General features: G+C 39.6%; 1 long non-coding RNA gene across 10 annotated transcripts in view; it reads right to left on the bottom strand.

Moving 5' to 3' along the window:
* Window positions 1-21,347, bottom strand: part of LOC147341492 (uncharacterized) — a 184,851-nt gene that overhangs the window by 136,434 nt on the left and 27,070 nt on the right. For 4 of the 10 annotated variants that reach the window (XR_015159827.1, XR_015159833.1, XR_015159832.1 and 1 more), the window contains exon 3: window positions 19,594-19,761. This is a non-coding gene — a long non-coding RNA (uncharacterized LOC147341492). Of the gene's footprint in view, window positions 1-9,318; window positions 9,412-19,593; window positions 19,762-21,347 lie in introns of those variants that run through there. The other 6 variants (XR_015159824.1, XR_015159829.1, XR_015159828.1 and 3 more) reach the window with 3 other exon arrangements.

Below are 21,347 nucleotides of genomic sequence, written 5' to 3'. Positions count from 1 at the left end.
GGAAGGCGCAAAGAGAAAAAAAAATAGGGTAGATTGTAAAGGGGAGACAAAGCAAAGGACTGAAGCTTCCAAAAGAATTAAGATGAGAATAGAAGAAATGCCATTCTTGGTTCTATCACCCAGTCAAATAGGAATTTTCTAAGATGTTAACTATGACACCCCCTAACAAAGCTGAGAACTAGACCCACTACATCTATACCTTTCCCCGTGGATCTAAAAAATCAAATCTTTTTCTCAGCCCTTCTTGACCCTTTTTCTATTTTCAGCCTGCCTCATTTCCTAAGGTAATAGGTTCCATATGTTTACCACCTGCTGGATAAAGTGGTATTTCTACTTTATTGCTTTCAAGCTACCTCCTCTAGCTCCAAGTAATAGTACTTGTCTTTGATGAGTTCCAAGTGCTTTAAAGATAGCCCCAAATAACCCAACAACCAGTGAACATGTCAGTTCTTCTCCTGAGACTCTTGGCTCATATAACTGCATTTGGTCCTCAGGGTCAGATAGGGCACTCTGCAGTGTCCTGGTGTGTCCTAACCTGCCTTAGCACTTAAAACTCCTCTGATGACGGTTTTCTATTGGGTAAAATCTTTGCTTTTAGAAACCCATTAAAATGCAAGTGTGTCATACTTGAATCCAAAACAACCACTTAACACCTTTGACTTACATCTTTTCCGCATCAAATTCTAAGGACCTGGACCTATGTGAGTTGGGATTTGGAAAGAACATATGAGGAAAGGCCCTGACCTTGGAGGGTCTGCTGCCTTGCATGGGGTACCACAGAAGAATAAATGCAAAAGTACAAGAGACAACAGAGGAAGAACATCAAATAACACCAATTTTTCCAGTAGTCATGTACAGATGGGAGAGCTGACCATAAAGAAGGCTGAGAGCCAAAGAACTGATGCGTTGGAACTGTGGTGCTGGAGAAGACTCTTGAGAGTCCCTTGGATAGCAAGGAGATCAAACCAGTCAATCCTAGAGGAAATCAACCCTGAATATTCATGGAAAGGACTGATGCTGAAGCTCCAATACCACTTGATGTGATGAGCCAACTCATTGGAAAAGACCCTGATGCTGGTAAAGAATGAAGGCAGGAGAAGGAGACAACAGAGGATGAGACAGTTAGATAGCGTCACTGACTCAATGGACATGAGTTTGAGCAAACTTCGGGAGATGGTGAAGGACAGGGAAGCCTGGTGTGCTGCAGTTCACGGGGTCGCAAAGAGTCGGACATGACTTAGCAACTGAACAACAATAAATGTAAGTTTTGACCCCTTCCACAATGAGGCTCTCTTTATTACTCCATTGTATCACAACAGTGAACCAAGTTACAGGGTTCAGAAGCTACCAGATGAAGTTGTTCCAACTCCCTCCACAAAAAAACTGATTGAAATGATTCACTTGTTAGCAACAGTAAAAACTAATGTTTCTTTGATCTGATCATCTTTCTGAGAATTTTATTTGGCCTTTGAGTACTTTTCAGGAAATCTTCTTTATGAGGATATTTTAATTGACTCCAGAAAGCCCTCAGTTTGGCCTTTTTTGACTCCATTCTCCCTGAATCTGTCAGTAAAATAACAATACATAGTTTTGCCTCAGATCTACATCTGGTTAATGATACTGGTCCAGTACAAACTGAATTCAAAGATAATCAGTATCAAGTAATGACATTGTTTATGGGACACTAAGTTTTCCATTAAATTTAACAAATAATTCTTAAGTATCTACTATGTAGGGCTATGAGGGACACAAGGACAAATTTTTAAAGAAATTCATGTCTTCAAGAAGCATATGAGATGGAATATTATCTTTCTCTTCTCTAGGTCATTCAGTATTTATCACATTTTAATTTTGTATCTACTATGCCAAAAACTTTGCTAGGAATTGGGTGTTAATAGGGAACTAGACAGATATTCCCTGTCCTCAGGGAGCTTTGTATTCAGCAAACATTTGTGATTTATTTTGACTTGAGACTCAGCTCATCTTAGAGTACCTAATATGAAAGACCAGTTACTTGAGCATTTGTCTTGTGTCTCCTTTAGGAAAGGCATGAAAGGTAGAGATGGTATTTATAATAACACAGGGTTGGAGAGTTTTTTGAATGAAGAAAAGGAGTAATCAAATATGAACTCTCAGAAGCTTAACCTGGCATCCTGTATGTTGGATCTCCTGCTAGGAGATGAGAAAGTCAGGAGTCAGGGAGAATGTTATGTTTCTGTAAAGTCCAAACAAAAAGCAATGAGGTCAGTTATTAGGAGAGTGTCAATGGGCATATAAAGGTAAATGACTTGGTAAATGACTAGTTTTAGGTTGGAGAAATTGAACAGCATGGCAAAGCTGGGGTAGAAAAGGAATTAATCACATTTTGCACATTAGTTAGAGATTAAAGATTTGTAAAAAAAAATGTGTTTAAAATTCTGGGGGTTCTCTGGAGAGTTCATCATTTCAGAAAGGACTCAGCAACATTAAAAAGAAATCAGGAGTTCATTTAATCCTTATCATCTATGGGCATGCTGCTGCTGCTGCTGCTAAGTCACTTCAATCGTGTCCAACTCTGTGCGACCCCAGAGACGGCAGCCCACCAGGCTCCCCTGTCCCTGGGATTCTCCAGGCAAGAACACTGGAGTGGGTTGCCATTTCCTTCTCCAATGCACGAAAGTGAAAAGTGAAAGTGAAGTCGCTCAGTTGTGTCTGACTCCTAGCGACCCCATGGACTGCAGCCTACCAGGCGCCTCCGTCCATGGGATTTGCCAGGCAAGAGTACTGGAGTGGGGTGCCATTGCCTTCTCTGATCTATGGACATAACTATGTTCAATTCAACACGTGCTTATTGAGTATCATCCACTATGTCCTAAGTACCCTTCAAGGCACTGGGAATAAAATAGTAAAGGGACATAGGAGTGCTTCCTGCCACTAAAATCTTATAGTCTTTTGATGTAAATAATAATAAAATAGCCATTAATTCAATATATACTTAATGAGTGTGTACAGACTCTAAATGCTGAAAATACAATGAGAAAAACAAATAAAAATCTCTACCCTGATGGAGCTCATATTTCAGTAGAGGAGACTGACTCCTCCAAAGTAAACAAATACTTCAGATAATGATAATTGCTATTAAGAATGGAACCAGGTAACAGGATATAGTGGCAGAGATGATGAGGTTTACTTTAGATGGGGTGGCAGGAGAGGGCTCTTTGGTTGTAGGTTGGTTGTTAAGTGGCTCAGTCATGTCCCACTCTTTGTGACTCCATGCACTATAGCCCGCCAGGCTCCTCTGTCTATGGAATTCTCCAGGCAAGAATCCTGGAGTGGGTTGCCATTTCCTTTTCTAGGGGATTTCTTGACCCAGGGATTGAACCCATGTCTCCTGCACTGGCAGGTGGATTCTTCACCACTGTGCCACCAGGGAAGCCCAAGGGCTCTTTGAGGAGGGAGCAGATTGTGCAAAATATCCAGGGTAAGAGAATTCCATGTAGAGGAAAGAGCATTCCAAGGTTCTCAGAAGGCAAATCGTGTGGCAGTTTCAAGGGTCAGTAACAAAGCCAGTGTGGCTGTAGCAGAATGAGCAGAAGGAAGAGAGGTAAGAAGGGGTAGGCTTATGGAAGGTTCTATATATAGGTCATGGTAAGGAAGTTGGTTTCACTCTCAGTGTATCAAGAGCTTTAAGAAGAAAGCAACGTGATTTAGTTTACATTTTTAAAAGGATCACTCTGGCTGCTGTGCTGAGAATAAACTTCAGAGCAGCAGGAGTAGAAGCAGGGAGACCTGTTAGGAGCCTATAAATACACATATATATCTGTAAGTCTTTTGTCTTTTATGGTAAAACAATGTTTCTCCCTTATGAAAAAACATTTCTCCTTATAAAATATTTCCCCATCACTCATCCCTTTTTATTCCAGTGCAGAGAAATAAAACAAATTCTTCAATGTAAATGGTAGGAAATTATATTAAATTTTGGCTATTTAGGAAATTTATTCGTTCATTAAACAAATATGTACTGATTGGCTACTAAGTGCCATGCACTCTGCTAGACCCTGGAGACACAAATCTGAACAAAACAGCAATAATAACTTCCCTCATGGAGTTTTTTTATCTTGTGTGAGATCAGCTCATAACTATGAGCTGATTATATACAGACATTCAAATTGGGAAAGGAGTACAACAAGGCTGTATATTGTAACCCTGTTTATTTAAATTATATTCAGAGTAAATCATGCAAAATGCCAGGTTGGGTGAAGCACAAGATGGAATTAAGATTGCCAGGAGAAATATCAATAACCTCAGATATGCAGATGACAACACCCTTATGGCAGAAAGTGAAGAGGAACTGAAGAGCCTCTTGATGAAAGTAAAAGAGGAGAGTAATAAAGCTGCCTTAAAGCTCAACATTTAAAAAGCTAAGATCATGACATCTAGTCCCATCACTTCATGGCAAATAGATGGGGAAACAATGGAAACAGTGAAAGGTTTTATTTTCTTGGGCTCCAAAATCACTGCATATGGTCACTGAAGCCATGAAATTAAAAGATTCTTGTTCCTTGGAAGAAAAGTTATGACCAACTTAGACAGCATATTAAAAGCAGAAACATTATTTTGCCAACAAAGGTCTGTCTAGTCAAAGCTATGATTTTTCCAGTAGTCGTGTATGGATGTGAGAGTTGGAGTATAAAGAAAGCTGAGTGCTGAAGAATTGATGCTTTTGAACTGTGGCGTTGGAGAAGACTCTTGAGAGTTCCTTGGACTGCATGGAGATCCAAACAGTCCATCCTAAAGGAAATCAGTCCTGAGTCTTCATTGGAAGGACTGATGCTGAAGCTGAAGCTCCAATACTTTGACCACCTGATGCAAAGAACTTAGTCAGTGGAAAAGATCCTGATGCTGGGAAAGATTGAGGGTAGGAGGAGAAGGGAATGACAGAGGATGAGATGGTTAGATGGCATCACCGACCTGATGGACATGAGTTTGAGCAAGCTACAAGGGATGGTGATGGACAGGGAAGCCTGGAGTTCTGCAGTCAAGGGGATCACAAAGAATCAGACATGACTGAGCAACTGAACTGATGTGGTCATATGCATTGCCATTAAGTGTAGGACACATGTGAAAGGGGAAAACCTGTTTAGGAAAGACCTTAACTCAGAGTTTTCAATCTATCATTAGACATGGATTGTCAAGTTTTAATCATAACCGCACTTCCAATCGCAGGGAAAGAATGAAGTATAACTTTGTTGTTCACTCGTTAAGTCATGTCCAGCTTTTTGTGATGCCATGAGCTGCAGCACATCAGGCTTCCCTGTCCTTAACTATCTCCCAGAGTTTGCTCAAACTCATGTCCATTAAATCAGAAATGCCATCCAACCATCTCATCCTCTGTTGTCCCCTTCTTCTCCTGCCCTCAAATCTTTCCCAGCATCAGGGTCTTTTCCAATGAGTTGACTCTTCACATCAGGTGACCAAATATTGGAGCTTCAGCCCCAGTCCTTCCCATGACTATTTAGGGTTTATTTCCTTTAGGATTGACTGGTTTGATCTCCTTGCTGTCCAAGAGACTTTCAAGAGTCCTCTCCAGCTCCACAGTTTGAAAGTATCAATTCTTTGACGCTCAGCCTTCTTTATGTTCCAACTCTCACATCCATACATGACTACTGGAAAGTATAACTGACTATGTTAAAACAAGGAAGTAGCCCCCCAAAAGAAACTACAATGCCATAGAGAGCCTCCTCAGTACAGAGCACACAACTGGAGGTTCTGCAGGAAAACACTAATCAAGCAAGGAGTCTGTCCTAAAGAAGCTACAATGTCATGTTATCCAAGAGGCCTTTCCTGATCGTCCCTACCATTCGTAGTCCTGGTAAGACAACCTCCTCTAGCATCCGTCCACCTGCTGTTTATGACTCCGTGACCCTATAGTCCATGGCCATTGTTTTTTAACTTATCTTTCTTCCCTGAGTTTTTTTTTTTTTTTAACTCATCTTTCTTCCCTGACTAGACAATGAATCCCATAAAACCAGTGGGATTAGTCAGCCTGCTCACTGAGGTGTGCCCACATTTTAATTAAAGATGGCACATGAGGGGTGCTCAATAAATGATGAATAAACAATACAAGGTGAAAAGTACTAAGTGCCATGAGTGATGTATAGATAAGTTGCTATGAACATTCACTGGATGGAGTAGGCACTTCTAATCAAGGTAAGTTAGAGAATGGTTGGTAGAGGATTTTTTTTTTTTTTCCAGACAAAGTAAAATTTTTAATTTGACTTTTATAAAGTTTTAGCAAGTATCTTGACAGCTTGGATTTTTTTTTAATTATAAAAGGTAAGGAAAAAATTGGGAGACATCATTGAAACCTTAGTATATTAATATTTAAAAAATATTTTAAATGATATAGTTACTCTCCTTTTTTTGCACTTCTATTTGTATATATGTTAATTTTGTTTTGTTTTTAATTTTTGGTTTCACATTGCCACAAGTGGGATCTTGGCTCCCTAACTAGGTTCAAACCAATGCCCCCTGCACTGGTAGCATGGAGTCTCTTAACCACAGGACCACCAGGGAGTTCCTAGATGAATATTTTAATGAAATGTTTGAAATGGCTTTTATAAATTATATTTATTCAAGTACTATTATGTTCTTTTGAAACATATTATTAATTTTTGCTTTTGAGATCAGATAGCTCTTTACATGTTTCTCTATTCTTTTTGTTTCTGTTTTATTTATTTATTTATTTTTAATTTTATTTTTAAACTTTACATAATTGTATTAGTTTTGCCAAATATCAAAATGAATCCGCCACAGGTATACATGTGTTCCCCATCCTGAACCCTCCTCCCTCCTTCCTCCCCATACCATCCCTCTGGGTCGTCCCAGTGCACTAGCCCCAAGCATCCAGTATCGTGCATCGAACCTAGAAGATTATTTTTGTGCTGGTCTATGAAGATCAAACAAGATTTGTTGTGGGTATGAAGGAAGACATCCCATGTGAATAGTGCAAACAAAGGCATGGAAATGGAACACCCCATTTAAAAATTGTTAAACTAAAAGGAGAATAGCATGGTTAAACACAGAAAACATGAGAGGAAGTGCTGGGAGGCAATATTGGAAAGGTAGCTTAAGGACTGAAGTGTAAAGGGCCTTGATTGTCAGACTCAGGGATTTGATCATCTGAAATCTAGTCCAACCCACTACAACATTCAGGATTTGAAATCAGAAGATCTGGATTCTGGGTCTAGTTTTGCCATTTGTCAGCTACGTAACTTAAGGAAAACTATTAGAAACTCTGGTGGTCTGGGACTTCCCTGGTAGTTCGGTGGTTAAGACTCCAAGTTCCCACTTCAGGAGGCGCAGATTTGATACTTGGTTGGGAAGCTAAGGTCCCGCATGCCACACAACATGGTCCAGAACAAAAGACCCGGATAATCTGAGCCTGTGAATCACTGACATAATATTCAGAAATGGGAAACACAGCAAGGAAAAGGAGGAAGGTAGTTCACTTTTATATCTGTGAAATTTGAGGGTACCATATGATATCCAAGTAGAGATGTTCAGTGAACAGTAGAGATATTTGGGGGATTTAAAACCAGTAGAGGGAGGTTAGAAATATTGATTTAGTAGACAGAAAAACAGAACTGACAGTTGAACTCATGATTTTTAAATAAAGAGAAATAGTAATCAAAGTCAACACCTGAAGAAGGATTTTGTTAAAAAATGCTTTTGATCAATTTAGATTCAGTTCAAGAAATATATTTGAAGAGCAAAGAAATCTCAGACTATCTCTTTACTATTAGCCTTCTGCTGCTGAATACTCTTGTAGCCATGGAAATAATAGTTTCCTAAACCAACTCCAGACATACGCGACCTTTTAGGCCACTCAAACCTCTGTTTCCTCTCACCATAGAAGCCGAACATCTCTAATCAGAATTTACCAGATTATATAAAAGAATTTTTTTCTCACTGTCATCTGAAGCTCATCTATGCTTTTTGAATCCCATTATAAATTAGTTTCATCTAAAAAAAAAAACTTCTTTAAGATACTCTCAGAAAGTAGCAATGTTCTCCCTGTAATTCCAATCATACCAGGGAGTTCATCTTATCAGAAATAGCTGAATAATGTTGGGACTCTCAAACCCCTTCCTTAATTCTATTCTCTAAACTCTCAGGAAGATCATGGCATGTAAGTTTAAAGTGTAACCTTCAATTCATCTAGTCTCTCCCTGCTCCTGAGGGTGGGCAGGTAGGTGCTAAGTAATACTTCCCAGACACCACGTGAACTTCAGGCTTATGTAAGTGGGATCCTGATTCCTCATTGAACAATTGCCAACCTTTTTTCACTTAGGTACTGAATTTTATCTCAGTACTTTCAGCTACAGCCTGAAGACCTGCTTCAACCCTGAAAGATGCCTCAAACTAGAGCCTTGTCTCCTGACTCTAAGTGTCATTAACTCCTGTACTGTTGCCAAGTTCCACCAAAGAGATCATCATTATACTGACCACCAATGGAGCCAAATTGCATTGCATGAGATAACTTTGACTTTTGGGTCCCGTCCCAGAGTGCAGGTCTACAGGTGGGTAATTCATCTTAGGCCTTGACATTGCCACATCCCAAGCTGCTTCTCTTTCCCCACTAGTCTGGAGATGTACCATGCACACCTAGCAACTGAGCCACTAGAAATCTGTCAACAAATGTGTGGATGATTCAGTGAAAATCCATTCCCCACTGTTGGAAGAACAATGTATGTGCCACCTGTATTTTCCATAGTTTATGAGGCTAAGCCAAAATGCATCTTAATTGAAAAATCACTGGTGATCAGCAATACATACTTCATATAGGAGCCTACAGTGAGGACTTCATCCCTCACATATACACACAAGAACGTGGAAATGAGGGCAATAAAGATTATCTTCAGAATTCATAAGAAAACACATAATAAATTAGAAAAATAATTAGCAAAATCATTTTCAAGAAACTGAATTTTTATAGGCCAGTAGGGTTAGACCTTAACCTGATTAAGTTTATTAATATAGCTACAGGCATAATTTGTCTGTAAGAAGTGGAGCTGATCAGACAGAAAGGGAAATATGATAATTGATGAACAAATATTGACCTTTGAGACTGCCCATCCAAACACTGTCCAGGGGACAAAATACCTTAGCCAAAGAATTTTGCATTCTAATTACATTAGCAAGACTCTCCATCTCTATTATGATAATGAATATAGAAAGTTGAAACAAGTGTATTATTCCAATTGCAAGACCTCACTTTACTTGAGATACTTTAGTCTATCTGAGTTGTATGTGATTAAATACGCATTTCATATAACTCACCTTGACCTGATTCAGAGCTCATCAGGTTTCATGTTTAGATGCCTTGCTAAAGGTCCCACAATTGTGATTTGACTTTCCATATTCATCTGCCTAGAAGGAGACAATATGTTGGCCATAAAGACTTCATAGATTTCAGTTCCTGTGAAATTTCTCATTGTGATTTAATACATTGGTACTCTGATTCTGATTTTGCTTCCCATGTAAATTGTCCTGAAGGCAGAGAATTTCTGGTCATGCCAAAACAAGTATATTGATCTATAACACTCATTTTGTTCATCATTCATTAATATACTGACATCCTAGTATTATCATTACTCTTACGAGAATGTCAGTATGGATTTGCCTCTGAGTGATGGATCCACTCTAAATAAAAATAACCTCTAAGTTGGTGTTTAATTGAAAATGTGTTTTATTCACACTATTTGTATCAAATAGTATTAGAATTAACTGCAAATAACAAAAAATATAAGCAAAATAGAAGCATATTTCTCTCTCAATGTAGGAAATTAAGGGCCAGTATGGTGGCTCCAGGATTGTCAAGAACTCAGATTACAAATCTACCTTATTGTTCCATAATTCTCAACTTTAGGCTTCTACCTCATGATTCAAAATGCCTATGGCAGCTTTACCATCACAGAGGACTTGACAGCCTTATCTCTGTCCTTATTCCTTCTGGCTGGAATTTGGGTATGATGGTAGAATTTCTCACATGGGACATCTCCCAGCAAATGCCAGCCCTTTTGTATGATTGCTTTTCACTTGTACATTTCTGGACTGTGCAAAGGGTTTAAATTCAAATTCCAAGGCCACCTGAGGGCAAGCCCATGATTACAAATTCTCAGAAAAGATATTTTCCTCTGCCAAAACATTTTTTCTTTGCCTGAGACAACCTCCCTTGCCATCTTCTCCTAAGGAGAAAAATTTTCCTAGTACAGACTTTCACTGCACGTAAAACACTCTAAGAGACCTAGTTTTACATGGAGGTCTCAGTCTCAGTTCTGACACTGTGCATGGGTGTTAAAACACAGACCTTGGTTACAAATATCCAAATTTCCAACATCCCCAGGGAAACCAGTGCTAACTCATGAGTATCACTCTAGTTTATAGTTTCCTCTTTGTGTTTAACCCCTGGAAATATCTTTCTGTCTTGAAGACTCAACTATGCCTTAAGAACTATGTTTGTTCTATTCGCCAAAATGTAAACTCCACAAGGTCAGGAATGTGGGTCTGTTCGTTTTACTTCTGTAGCACTTAGAACACTGCCTGGAACATGGGAAACGTGTTCAATAATATTTGGTGAGTAAGTTAATTTGAGCCAGCATGTCCAGCGTTGCATCTAGGAGTGGGGTAAGAGTTTCCAGATTATCTAAAATATGGTATTTCTAGAATGAAAGTCAGATCCATCCATCCAGAGCCCTTCCCACTGTACTATGCTCTCATTCATGTTTACAGTTGCAGTGAGATTTTCAGAGTGTGTTTCCAATGTCAGCGTATGGCAACTCTAGACAGAGGGAACTAATCTTCTTCAGAGTCATCTTAACCACCACATTCAATTAAGAAACTGGATTCTCCAATTGCATAGGTATAGTGCAACCAGACTGTGCCTCTAGGTAAATTCCAATTCAGCACCTGCCGAGAAGAGCTTGCCTGAAGCTTCCTCAGAAAGTTCTCAATATACACTCTCTGTCACCAACAAAGCTCCATATTACCATGAGAAATAATAGACACATCTACTGAACACTTACTATGTGCCAGGTACTCCTGCATATGCTTTAAATTTACTCATTCACAGATGTAGATGTAGACACTGCCCAAAGATGGTAAATAACTTGCCAGAGGCTGCAGAGGTAATGGCAAGAGCAGGGGTTTTTCTAGTCATATTGGCTCCAAAGTACATGAGCTGAGCAATTATTTTATGCTGCCCCACATTTACTTACATTAACTAGTCTCATCCCCTAGCCCATTCTAACAGGAACTTTAATACTCAGTGGTAAAATAAAATTACAGAGCCCAATTACAGGCCAATTTTTTTCATGAAGCCAGAAGTCACAGTCTGTAGTATGATCTGTCATCTGCATTGTCACAATAGGCTTTCTCAGAACAACTGTGAAGGTGCAAACTATGGCTAACGTACCCCCTTTTTTTTTTTTTTTTTTTTGCTGTCCAGCATACAGAATCACTTAGATTTGTATTGAATGAAGAAATGGAAAAGTACCATATTAGCTCTTCAAAACTGGGAGGGAGGATGCAGTGTGAATACATACAGAGTATCTAACACGCAAATGCCTCACTCAAAAAAACAAGAAAATCTCTTTTTTTTACTACAGGACTCCTTTTGGGTGCTGCAGACAGGGAAAATGATTTAGTCTGATACCCATCAATGAATATATTAGACTGGCTTCAACTAGCAGCTGCAGAAGAAGATTTAGAGAACAGTTAGTTTTAAGTTGGAAAATCGCTAAAATATCCAGGCAACGTATCAACCTTGCTCTGAGTTTACTAAACCCAATAAATGGAACTGTTTAAGAACATTAAGAATGATGCATGAATAATGCAAATCAATTCAACTTTATTACTTTTTCCGTACTGTTTTCTTAATGACCCAACTTTCAGCTGCACGTTCATACTACTATCTGTGGGTGCATTTCAGCAGTTAATTCTATGGTAATTACAGATATTAAGGATTCAGCACACTGAGGAAATATCTCAGTGTGAGACAGCCTACATGAAACACAATTAGAAGATACTATATATAAACACTGATCACATTTTTCAGAAGAAACAATCAGTGAAATAAGATAGATATAGGCTGTAGAGAAAAGAAAAATGCTAATATCAAGAAAATCTTGCTATCTTCTAGGTACTGTATTTACTATATGGATTTTATTATATAGGCTTATTATAATTAATATACACAAAAACCCTGGGATATAGTTGCTATTGCTATTCCCATTTTATAGGTGAGGACACTGAAATACAGAATGGTAAAGCGACTTTCCTAAGGTCATACGATTAATAAGTGCTAAAACTGATACTTGAACTCAACTCATACACTAGAGTATGCTCTAGCCATTCTCCTATAGTACCTCACACAGCAAAAGATGTAAACATTAAAACAGAATTCAACAAACTTTTATTAAGTGCTTGCTATGTGTCTCCCACTATGACAAGCACCGAGACTGTCAGAAGCAGTATAGAATTGAGAATGGGTGCAAATGGTTTGCAGATATCTAGGAGATTAGAAAGGCTCCAAGATGTCTCAATAGAAGTTTCTAAAAAGGTCATAGAAAAATGGGAAAATGACATTTATTGTATTGTCAGCCCTTGTTGGGCTCTGCTCCAGCAGCAAGATGTCATCTTAAAGTCTGTCAACATGGCATGCAATGAGTGCAGCAAAAAAAAAAAAAAAGAAGAAGAAGAATATCTGGACAGATTCTAAAAATCCTTAAGATTCCCATGGGGGTTCTCATGATTGAGGAGCATTTCAGACCATATATTCAAGAAATGGTCATTTACATTTTATTTTCATCAATGTTGTCCCCTTTGGAATCACTCAGTCCATAAGTATGTATGAGCATCTACCAATGTACCAGACATTATGAGAAGTATAGTAATGTACAAATCACAGTGCTGGACTCCCCTGGTGGTCCACTGGTTGAGAGTCCGCCTGCCAATGGAGGGGACACGGGTTCAATCTCTGGTCTGGGAACGCCCCACATGCTGCGAGGCAACTAAGCCCGTGCACCACAACTGCTGAGCCTGTGCTCTGCAACCAAAGAAGCCACCCTAATGAGAAGCCTCTGCCCCACCACTAGAGAGCAGCCCCCTCGTGGCAACTAGAGAAAGCACGCCTGCAGCAACTAAGACCGAGTGCAGCCAAAAATAAAAAGAAATCATCTTAACAAAAAAGACACAGTTCTCATCAACAAAAAATGTACACTCTAGTGAATAGACAATGAACTCACATGAAACAATTACTAGAAAAGCCATTCATGATAAAAATGCTTACTTATTCAGTACAAACAAATGCTTAACAGAGTCAGGAAAGGGAAAGAAACTGAGCTGCTTTGTTCAGAAAACACTTCACGGAGACTAAAACCCAAGTGAGGCTTTGTTTTTGTTTTGTTTTTTTGTGGGAGATTATTTTTGCTTTGGAATGATGCTAAAACTGAAACTCCAGTACTTTGACCACCTCATGCAAAGAGTTGATTCATTGGAAAAGACCCTGATGCTGGGAGGGATTGGGGGCAGGAGGAGAAGGGGATGACAGAGGATGAGATGGCTGGATGGCATCACTAACTCGATGGACGTGAGTCTGAGTGAACTCCGGGAGTTGGTGATGGACAGGGAGGCCTGGCGTGCTGTGATTCATGGGGTCGCAAAGAGTCGGACACGACTGAGCGACTGATCTGATCTGATCTCTGATTTTTGCTTTTATTTTTATAAAAGCAAATAACACTTACTATGTGCCACGGATTTTTCCAAACACTTTGCATGTGTTAACCCATTTAATCCTCACAGTAGCTACCTGAAGTAGGTGAGAATTCTGAAACATCACGAGTGTAGCTCACCCGAAGTCACAAAACTATTAGATGTCAGGGCCAATTTGAAGCCCGGCATTCTAGCTCTCCTGAAGTCTTACTGAAATGTAGTGGGAGACAACGTTGCTCTTTAGTAACCGATAAAACATGCAGGTGAAACCCAACAAGAGTAGGAGATTTGAGTGGAGTCACATGATTCTCCATAACTGTAGCTCTTCTTAGCCCAAGTTTCATGGCACAATTCTGAAGCTGGTGCTGTCTGCTGACGGCTTGTTGGGAGGTTGGTGAGATCACACATGTTTATAAACTGGAAAAAGCTATGCAAATATTAGTTCCATTATTTGACTCTTGGTCTGCTATGTTTACTTTTTGGAAATTTTATGAATTTGTCATATCTACCTTCACTGTAATCTCTTCAGATCCCTATTACAAAAAAAGTAAAGTATATACAATTACTAATTTTTTTTAATTGGAGGATAATTGCTTTACAATAGTGTGTTGGTTTCTTCCATACATCAATATCAGGTGGGATCTCAGCCAGGGTGGAATATACTTAAAAACAATCCACTTTGAGACAGAAGGCGTTCACTGATAGGTGATATCAGTTCATTTTTTTTATTGACATTTATGTGAAAAGCATCAGGATTAATCTTTTTTTTAATTTAAATTTATTTATTTTAATTGGAGGCTAATTACTTTACAATATTGTATTGGTTCTGCCGCACATCAAGTGAGGCTTTGAAGGATTGAGGACTTGGGAGGAGGACAGGAGCGAGGCCACCCTTAGTCTGAAGGCACAGTCTGACACAGGCTGTGTGTAGGGGCGGCATGATACAGGGACCTGAACAGAAACCAGAGCCATGCCAGACGAGGGCCCCAGATCAACCAATGTGCTCTAAGAAGTAAATGTGTTAACTAACAGTATTAATGAAACTAGAGAGCACAGTAACCAAAAACCAGACATGGAGGCAAATGTTGGGAACCAGAGAGTGCCAACATCTACCAGGACCCGGGCTATGTATTAATATTCTGTGGCCAGACTGACCTATGTTTGAATTCTACTTTGCCACATACTCTCTAGGTCAGCTTATATAACTCTTCTGAGCCCATTTTCTCATCTGTAAAGTGGAGATTAAAAAAAAAAAAAAAACACCATATGGTATGTTATTGGGGAATTAAGACCATATTTATAAAAGAGTTTTAATACTGTAAAGTTCTATATGAGTGTTAGTTATCATTAGCTAATATTATATGTATACCTGCTGTTATATGTAGACAGAACCAAGTCTTGGGGGATTTTTTTGGTCAGGGAAGTTGACAATGATTCTCAAGGTGAGATGTGGGCAACTGTCTATGGGAGTAAATTAGAACTTCTGGGGGCTTGCTTGTTTGTTCATTTGCTCCTTCTCCTTTAGAATCTGATAACTTTCTTTCTTCCATAAACATCCACATGATGATCGCTATAACAGGGAAGCACTTTACTGATAAGCTGATAAGAGCCTGTCATATTCTGGTATGTTGTCACAGTAGAAAGGTTAAAATCCCATTAATCTAGGGACTTACTTCAGTATTTTGAGTATGAGGTAATAAATGGCAGCAGTAGCAAAGGAAAGAAACACATTTGAAAGATATTGTGAGAGAAGATGAAAAAAATGTGGGAGACCTAGATTTAATTCCTGGGTTGGGAAGATCCCCTGGAGAAGGGAGTGGCAATCCACTCCAGTATGCTTGCCTGGAAAATCCCATGGACAGAGGCTACAGTCCATGGGGTTGCAAAGAGCTGGACACGACTGAGCGATTAACACTTTGAGTACTAAATACACGATATTTTACTCTTGAGGAAAATGATCAAGAAGCAGAATTTAAACCTAGTTCTGATTGACTCCAAAGAAAGAGAAAACTCTTTCCTCAGATCAGATGTGAAAGAAAAAAGAAGGAACAATGGTCTATGGAGATTTTTAAACTGAAAGACTGAAGAGAACAGAAAGGGAGAAGTTTAGATTCACTCAGGGATTCACTCTGTGAGGCACAAACCATGTTTTTGCCCTTTCAGCCTCCATCAATAGTGCTTAGGGTTGATTGCTTAGTAGCAAAGTTAACTCTGTGCTAAGTCACGCATGGGCTTCCCTGTTGGCTCAGATGGTAAAGAATCTGCCTGCAATGCAGGAGACCTGGATTCAGTCCCTGGGTCATGAAGATCCCCTGGAGAAAGGAATGGTTACCCACTCCAGTACTCTTGCCTGGAGAATCCCATGGACAGAGGAGCCTGGAAGGCTACAGTCCATGGGGTCGCAGAGTCAGACACGACTTGGTGACTGAATAACAACGACACAGTCAGGCATATCCTTTTTACCTGAAAGTGCATGTTTTGGGGATAACCTGATAGGGCAAAAAAATGCCACCTCAGATCCTTGAGAATCTACCATATAGGCAACCAACAGATTTATTAATACAAAATTAATGAACCAAATGCAAAATATCTGAAAACTCGGTTTATAATGCATGTGGTTTTTGCAGAACATTCTTTGATTTTGTTTGGCTCTATAGTCCTGAGTTGAGTTTGGATAAAGATATGAAGGGTCTCTTGTGGTTCTGGTTGGAATTTAATTGATGAATGTTCATTTTTACTTTATGTTTGTTGTTTTACTTTCTGCCCTAGGTTCATAAAACTGGGAAAGAAAGGTAAAACAGAATCAAGATTCAAATGATTCAATAGGATACAACAAGTACCCCCAAATCAAAGGAGTTAAACTCAAGGAGATTATGTACATTTGACCCATGAACAATATGGGTTTAAACTGTATGGGTCCACTTACACATGGATTTTTCTCAATAAGTACTATAGTACCACACAATCTATGGTTAGCTGAATCCATGGATGTAGAACTGTGGATGTGGAAGAATCACAGGTGTAGAGGAACCATGTGTGGGAAGGCCATTTATAAGTTATATGCAGATTTATGGCTGCTCAGAGGGTCAGTGCCCCTAACTTGCTCATTGTTCAAGGGTCAACTATGTGTTTTAAAAATCAAGTGAACAAAGGCAAACTGAGAGGAGACTTTCCAGAGACTCACATACAAAGAGAATGGAAGTCTACGTTGGCCACAAGTCAATATGAGCCCAAATTATGGCCTGATTGCTTAAAACCGTAAAGAAATCTTGGGTTGTTTACTAAAAACTATTTGTTGTGCACCGATCATGTATTAGGCACTATATCCTGGGTGTGGGCAATAAGGAAGTACATCATCAGGAAAGAATTTTAAAACCATAATAACACTGACTTTAGTAGTTCTTTTTTATTATTAAAATGAGCTAGCAATTCTAGTAATTCAGAATTATTTGCTGCTGCTGCTGCTAAGTCGCTTCAGTCGTGTCCGACTCTGTGTGACCCCATAGACGGCAGCCCACCAGGCTCCCCCGTCCCTGGGATTCTCCAGGCAAGAACACTGGAGTGGGTTGCCATTTCCTTCTCCAATGCATGAAAGTGAAAAGTGAAAGGGAAGTCGCTCAGTCGTGTCCAACTCCTAGTGACCCCATGGACTGCAGCCTACCAGGCTCCTCCATCCATGGGATTTTCCAGGCAAGAGTACTGGAGTGGAGTGCCATTGCCTTCTCCGCAGAATTATTTCATTCTATACAATTTAGAATTATAATTTCTCTCCCTGCATGCATCACTCCTACAAATCTTCCTCCTGCCTCCAACCCTGGGTACACTTCAGGAATCCAGATTTGTGTGACTGTAAAATTAATGCTTCTTTCATTAGAGCCATGTCTTTCAAACTTTTTTAACCACAGGCCTCAGTAAGAAATATTGGGTTGGCCAAAAAGTCCATTTGAGTTTTTCCATAAGATCCAAACAAGCTTTTTGACCAACCCAATATATTTTACATATGACCCAGTACAAACACACACACACACACACACACACACACACATGTATACACAACACATATATGATAGGTATTGTAGACACCCATACATATACACACAGAGAGAGATTATGATCCCATAATAGATATAAAAATTTCATAAAATAATACCATCACTGTGGGAAAAACACTCTAATATTTTCTACTCTATTTCACTGAAAAAAGAAAGAAAAGTGAAAGAAAAAAATTTCATCTTTTCCTACTAAATTTATTTCACAACTTATTATGTAACCCACAGTTGGAAAATAGGGCACTACAGTGTAGTATACCATTCTTTCTTTTAGATACAGGTGGACAAAAAGCAGGATGGCAGAGAGACATCAGCTTGGGTTTAATCATTGACCATAGGAATTCTCAAAGTAGAAAACTGCCGAACTGAATATGCACACCCTGCCTCTGTATTGTTTCTTGTCTATATTATGCTTCAAATAGCTTTTACTTACCTAACCCCAAAACCTTGGGGGGAAAAGTTGGGTTTTTTGTTTTGGTTTGGTTTTTTACAGCCTACCTACAGTATTCAAGTCATATTCTGATACAATTCAAGTCTACAGTGACATGGTTAGCTTTTGAGGAAGAAGCAAAAATCTTAATTTGCTTTTCTTTGAGGAAGAAAAAAATCTTTGAAATTTATTCAGGGCAGGAGCCAGGCAATGGAGAAAGAATTTATACTGTAATCCTCAAAGGAGTAGAACATGAATTGAATTAATGTTTCTTCAGGATATGGGATTCTCTTCTTATGAATAAAATCTTTTGAGATCAGGTAGGAAGTTGTAACCATTTTTCTCTTTTATTACTTTTTCTGATATGTTGCTTTGAGTATTTGGTTTTATACTGGCAGTAAGGGATGACCAACAAACCAGCCTGACTGTGTAATACCATTTTTCTGAGCTGATTCTATTCTGCAGGGTCTTTTCTAGTGTGGACAGCTGAATGAAACAGATCTAGTTAGCTTCAAGAAACTAACAAGTTTAGTGTGATCCAGTTCTTTCATTTAATTCATCATGGAATAGTTTAGTAATAGTTGTTACTAAATAGTTTTGTAATAGCAATTTAGTTCAATCATGTAATAGTTTCCCTTGACCATCTAAGAGGTTCATAGACCCCTTTGTATGTTCATGGTCCCTAATTAAATAGAGCTTAAAAATGCAGCCCATTCTAAGTACGTTTCTTTATGAAACTATGAAATGTGACTGGTTAATTCAGTCAAAATGATCAAATAATTCAAAATGAATCAAAATGAAAAGTGGACTAAACTTAACCAGGGTTGGATAAAATGGGTGTAAATGGACAAACCTCTGTGACTGCTTTGCTTGATTTGCAGTCGTGTCAGAAAGACTGCAGAGAAGGCAATGGCACCCCACTCCAGTACTCTTGCCTGGAAAATCCCATGGACTGAGGAGCCCGGTAGGCTGCAGTCCATGGGGTCGCTAAGAGTCGGACACGACTGAGCAACTTCACTTTCACTTTTCACTTTCATGCATTGGAGAAGGAAATGGCAACCCACTCCAGTGTTCTTGCCTGGAGAATCCCAGGGACGGGGGAGCCTGGTGGGCTGCCGTCTATGGGGTCACACAGAGTCGGACATGACTGAAGCGACTTAGCAGTGGCAGCAGCAGCAGCAAAAGGACTGCCTCTTTGGTCCCACTGGTAAAGTTTCCTTAATTCTCTTAACTAGCTTATATAGCTCCTACCTGGGATAGATTAATTCAAATTACTTCTTTGGATGGTTTTGAACTGAGGAAAGTTTGAGCTAGTTAATAAGAACTACGGTGAATAGTGTTTGATTAAAATGACTAACTTACCTGAAGTCTTCCCAGATGGCTCAGTGGTAAAGAATCTGCCTGCCAATGCAGGAGACACAGGGGATGAGGGTTCGATCTCTCGGTCGGGAAGATCCCCTGGAAGAGGAAATGGCAACTCACTCCAGTATTCTTGCCTGGAGAATCCCATGGACAGAGGAGCCTGGCGGGCTACAGTCCATGGGATAGGGAAAAAAAAATAGTCAGACATGACTAAACACACACGCACATGCACAGCTTGCCTGAACTACTTGGTTTTTTGCACTATAACCAGTCAGCAATTTGACCAAATCAGTATTTGTCTAAATTGATTAGTCCATTCAGCCCAAAGTTGAAATAATGATGGCAGGGAGGAAAACCTGAAAACAAATTTTTTACTTAATTCTTCTAATTACACACAATCATTTTTAAGAAAAGAGTTAAATATCTGTATTAGACAGGATTCTCAAGAGAAACAAAACCAAACAGAAACTATGAACCAATAGGATTCTCAAGAGAAACAAAACAAATATTTAAAAATTTATACACACACTCATGCAGTCATGGAGGCTGAGAAATCCTAAGATCTGCAGTCAATAAGCTGGAGATCTAGGAGAGCCATTGTTTAGTTCCAGTCTGAGTCCAACGGCTTGAGAACCAGGACAGTGAGTGACAGAAGTTCCAGTGTAAAAGTGGTCAGGCTCAAGACCAAAGGAAGGCCAATGTTTCAGTGTGAGTTCAAAGGCTGGAAAAGACCAATGTTCCACATCAAGTAGTCAGCCTAGAGGCCCTCTTACCCAGCCTTTTTTTTGTATTCAGATCTGCAATTGATTGGATGAGGCTAACCCACATCAGAGGAGAAGGCAATGGCACCCCACTCCAGTACTCTTGCCTGGAAAATCCCATGGACAGAGAAGCCTGGTGGGCTGCAGTCCATGGGGTCACTAAGAGTCGGACACGACTAAGCAACTTTACTTTCACTTTTTACTTTCATGCATGGGAGAAGGAAATGGCAACCACTCCAGTGTTCTTGCTTGAAGACTCCCAGGGACAGGGGAGCCTGGTGGGCTGCCGTCTATGGGGTCGCACAGAGTCGGACATGACTGAAGCAACTAAGCAGCAGCAGCAGCAGCAACCCACATCAGGGAGGGTAATCTGCTTTACTTGGCCTACTTATTCAAACATTAATCACATCCTCACAGAGACACCCAGAATAATGTTTGGCCAAAGTCTGGGTATTCCATGGCCCAGTCAAGTTGACACATAAATTAACCATCATTCTCCCTGATTGTTCCTGTGCTGGTTGACTTTTAAGGGAAGCCCACGATACTATCTCCTTAAAGGTTTTCTTTACACGATATGAGTTGGCTTCACTTATAGCTGGAGTCAATGACAGTCTACATGCTTTGGTATATGGAATATCAGGATGCCCCTCAAACAAAAGATAACTCCCAACTCTAACCTAAGAGGATTCCTGAAACTTCTCCATTAGAGTTATTCCTTTGGAATAAAGCACAGTGGTTCACATGCACTAAAATGCAAATAGTCGTGAAAGGCAAACACAGTAGCTTCTTGTCAGTATGGACATAGATTAATTTGTGTTGTTTTCAATTGATTTAAAAGAGGTCCCTTTGTAAATGGGAAATGGAAAAGGAAAATCTGAAGACAGAATATCTAGGTTCTGAGAACAGCAACAGTGTGCATGTGTGTGGGAGTGGTTGGTCCTGAAGCACCTTAAGGGCCACTGGGGGCGCTCAGCAATGGGGAAGAAATACACA

Source organism: Bos grunniens, chromosome X (assembly GCF_055505025.1).
Source record: "Bos grunniens cultivar Pamir isolate PY7600 chromosome X, Bosgru_T2T1.0, whole genome shotgun sequence".
Lineage (NCBI taxonomy): Eukaryota > Metazoa > Chordata > Mammalia > Artiodactyla > Bovidae > Bos > Bos grunniens.
The sequence above is the reverse complement of the archived record's forward strand: the minus strand, read 5'-3'. Positions and strand labels throughout refer to the sequence as shown.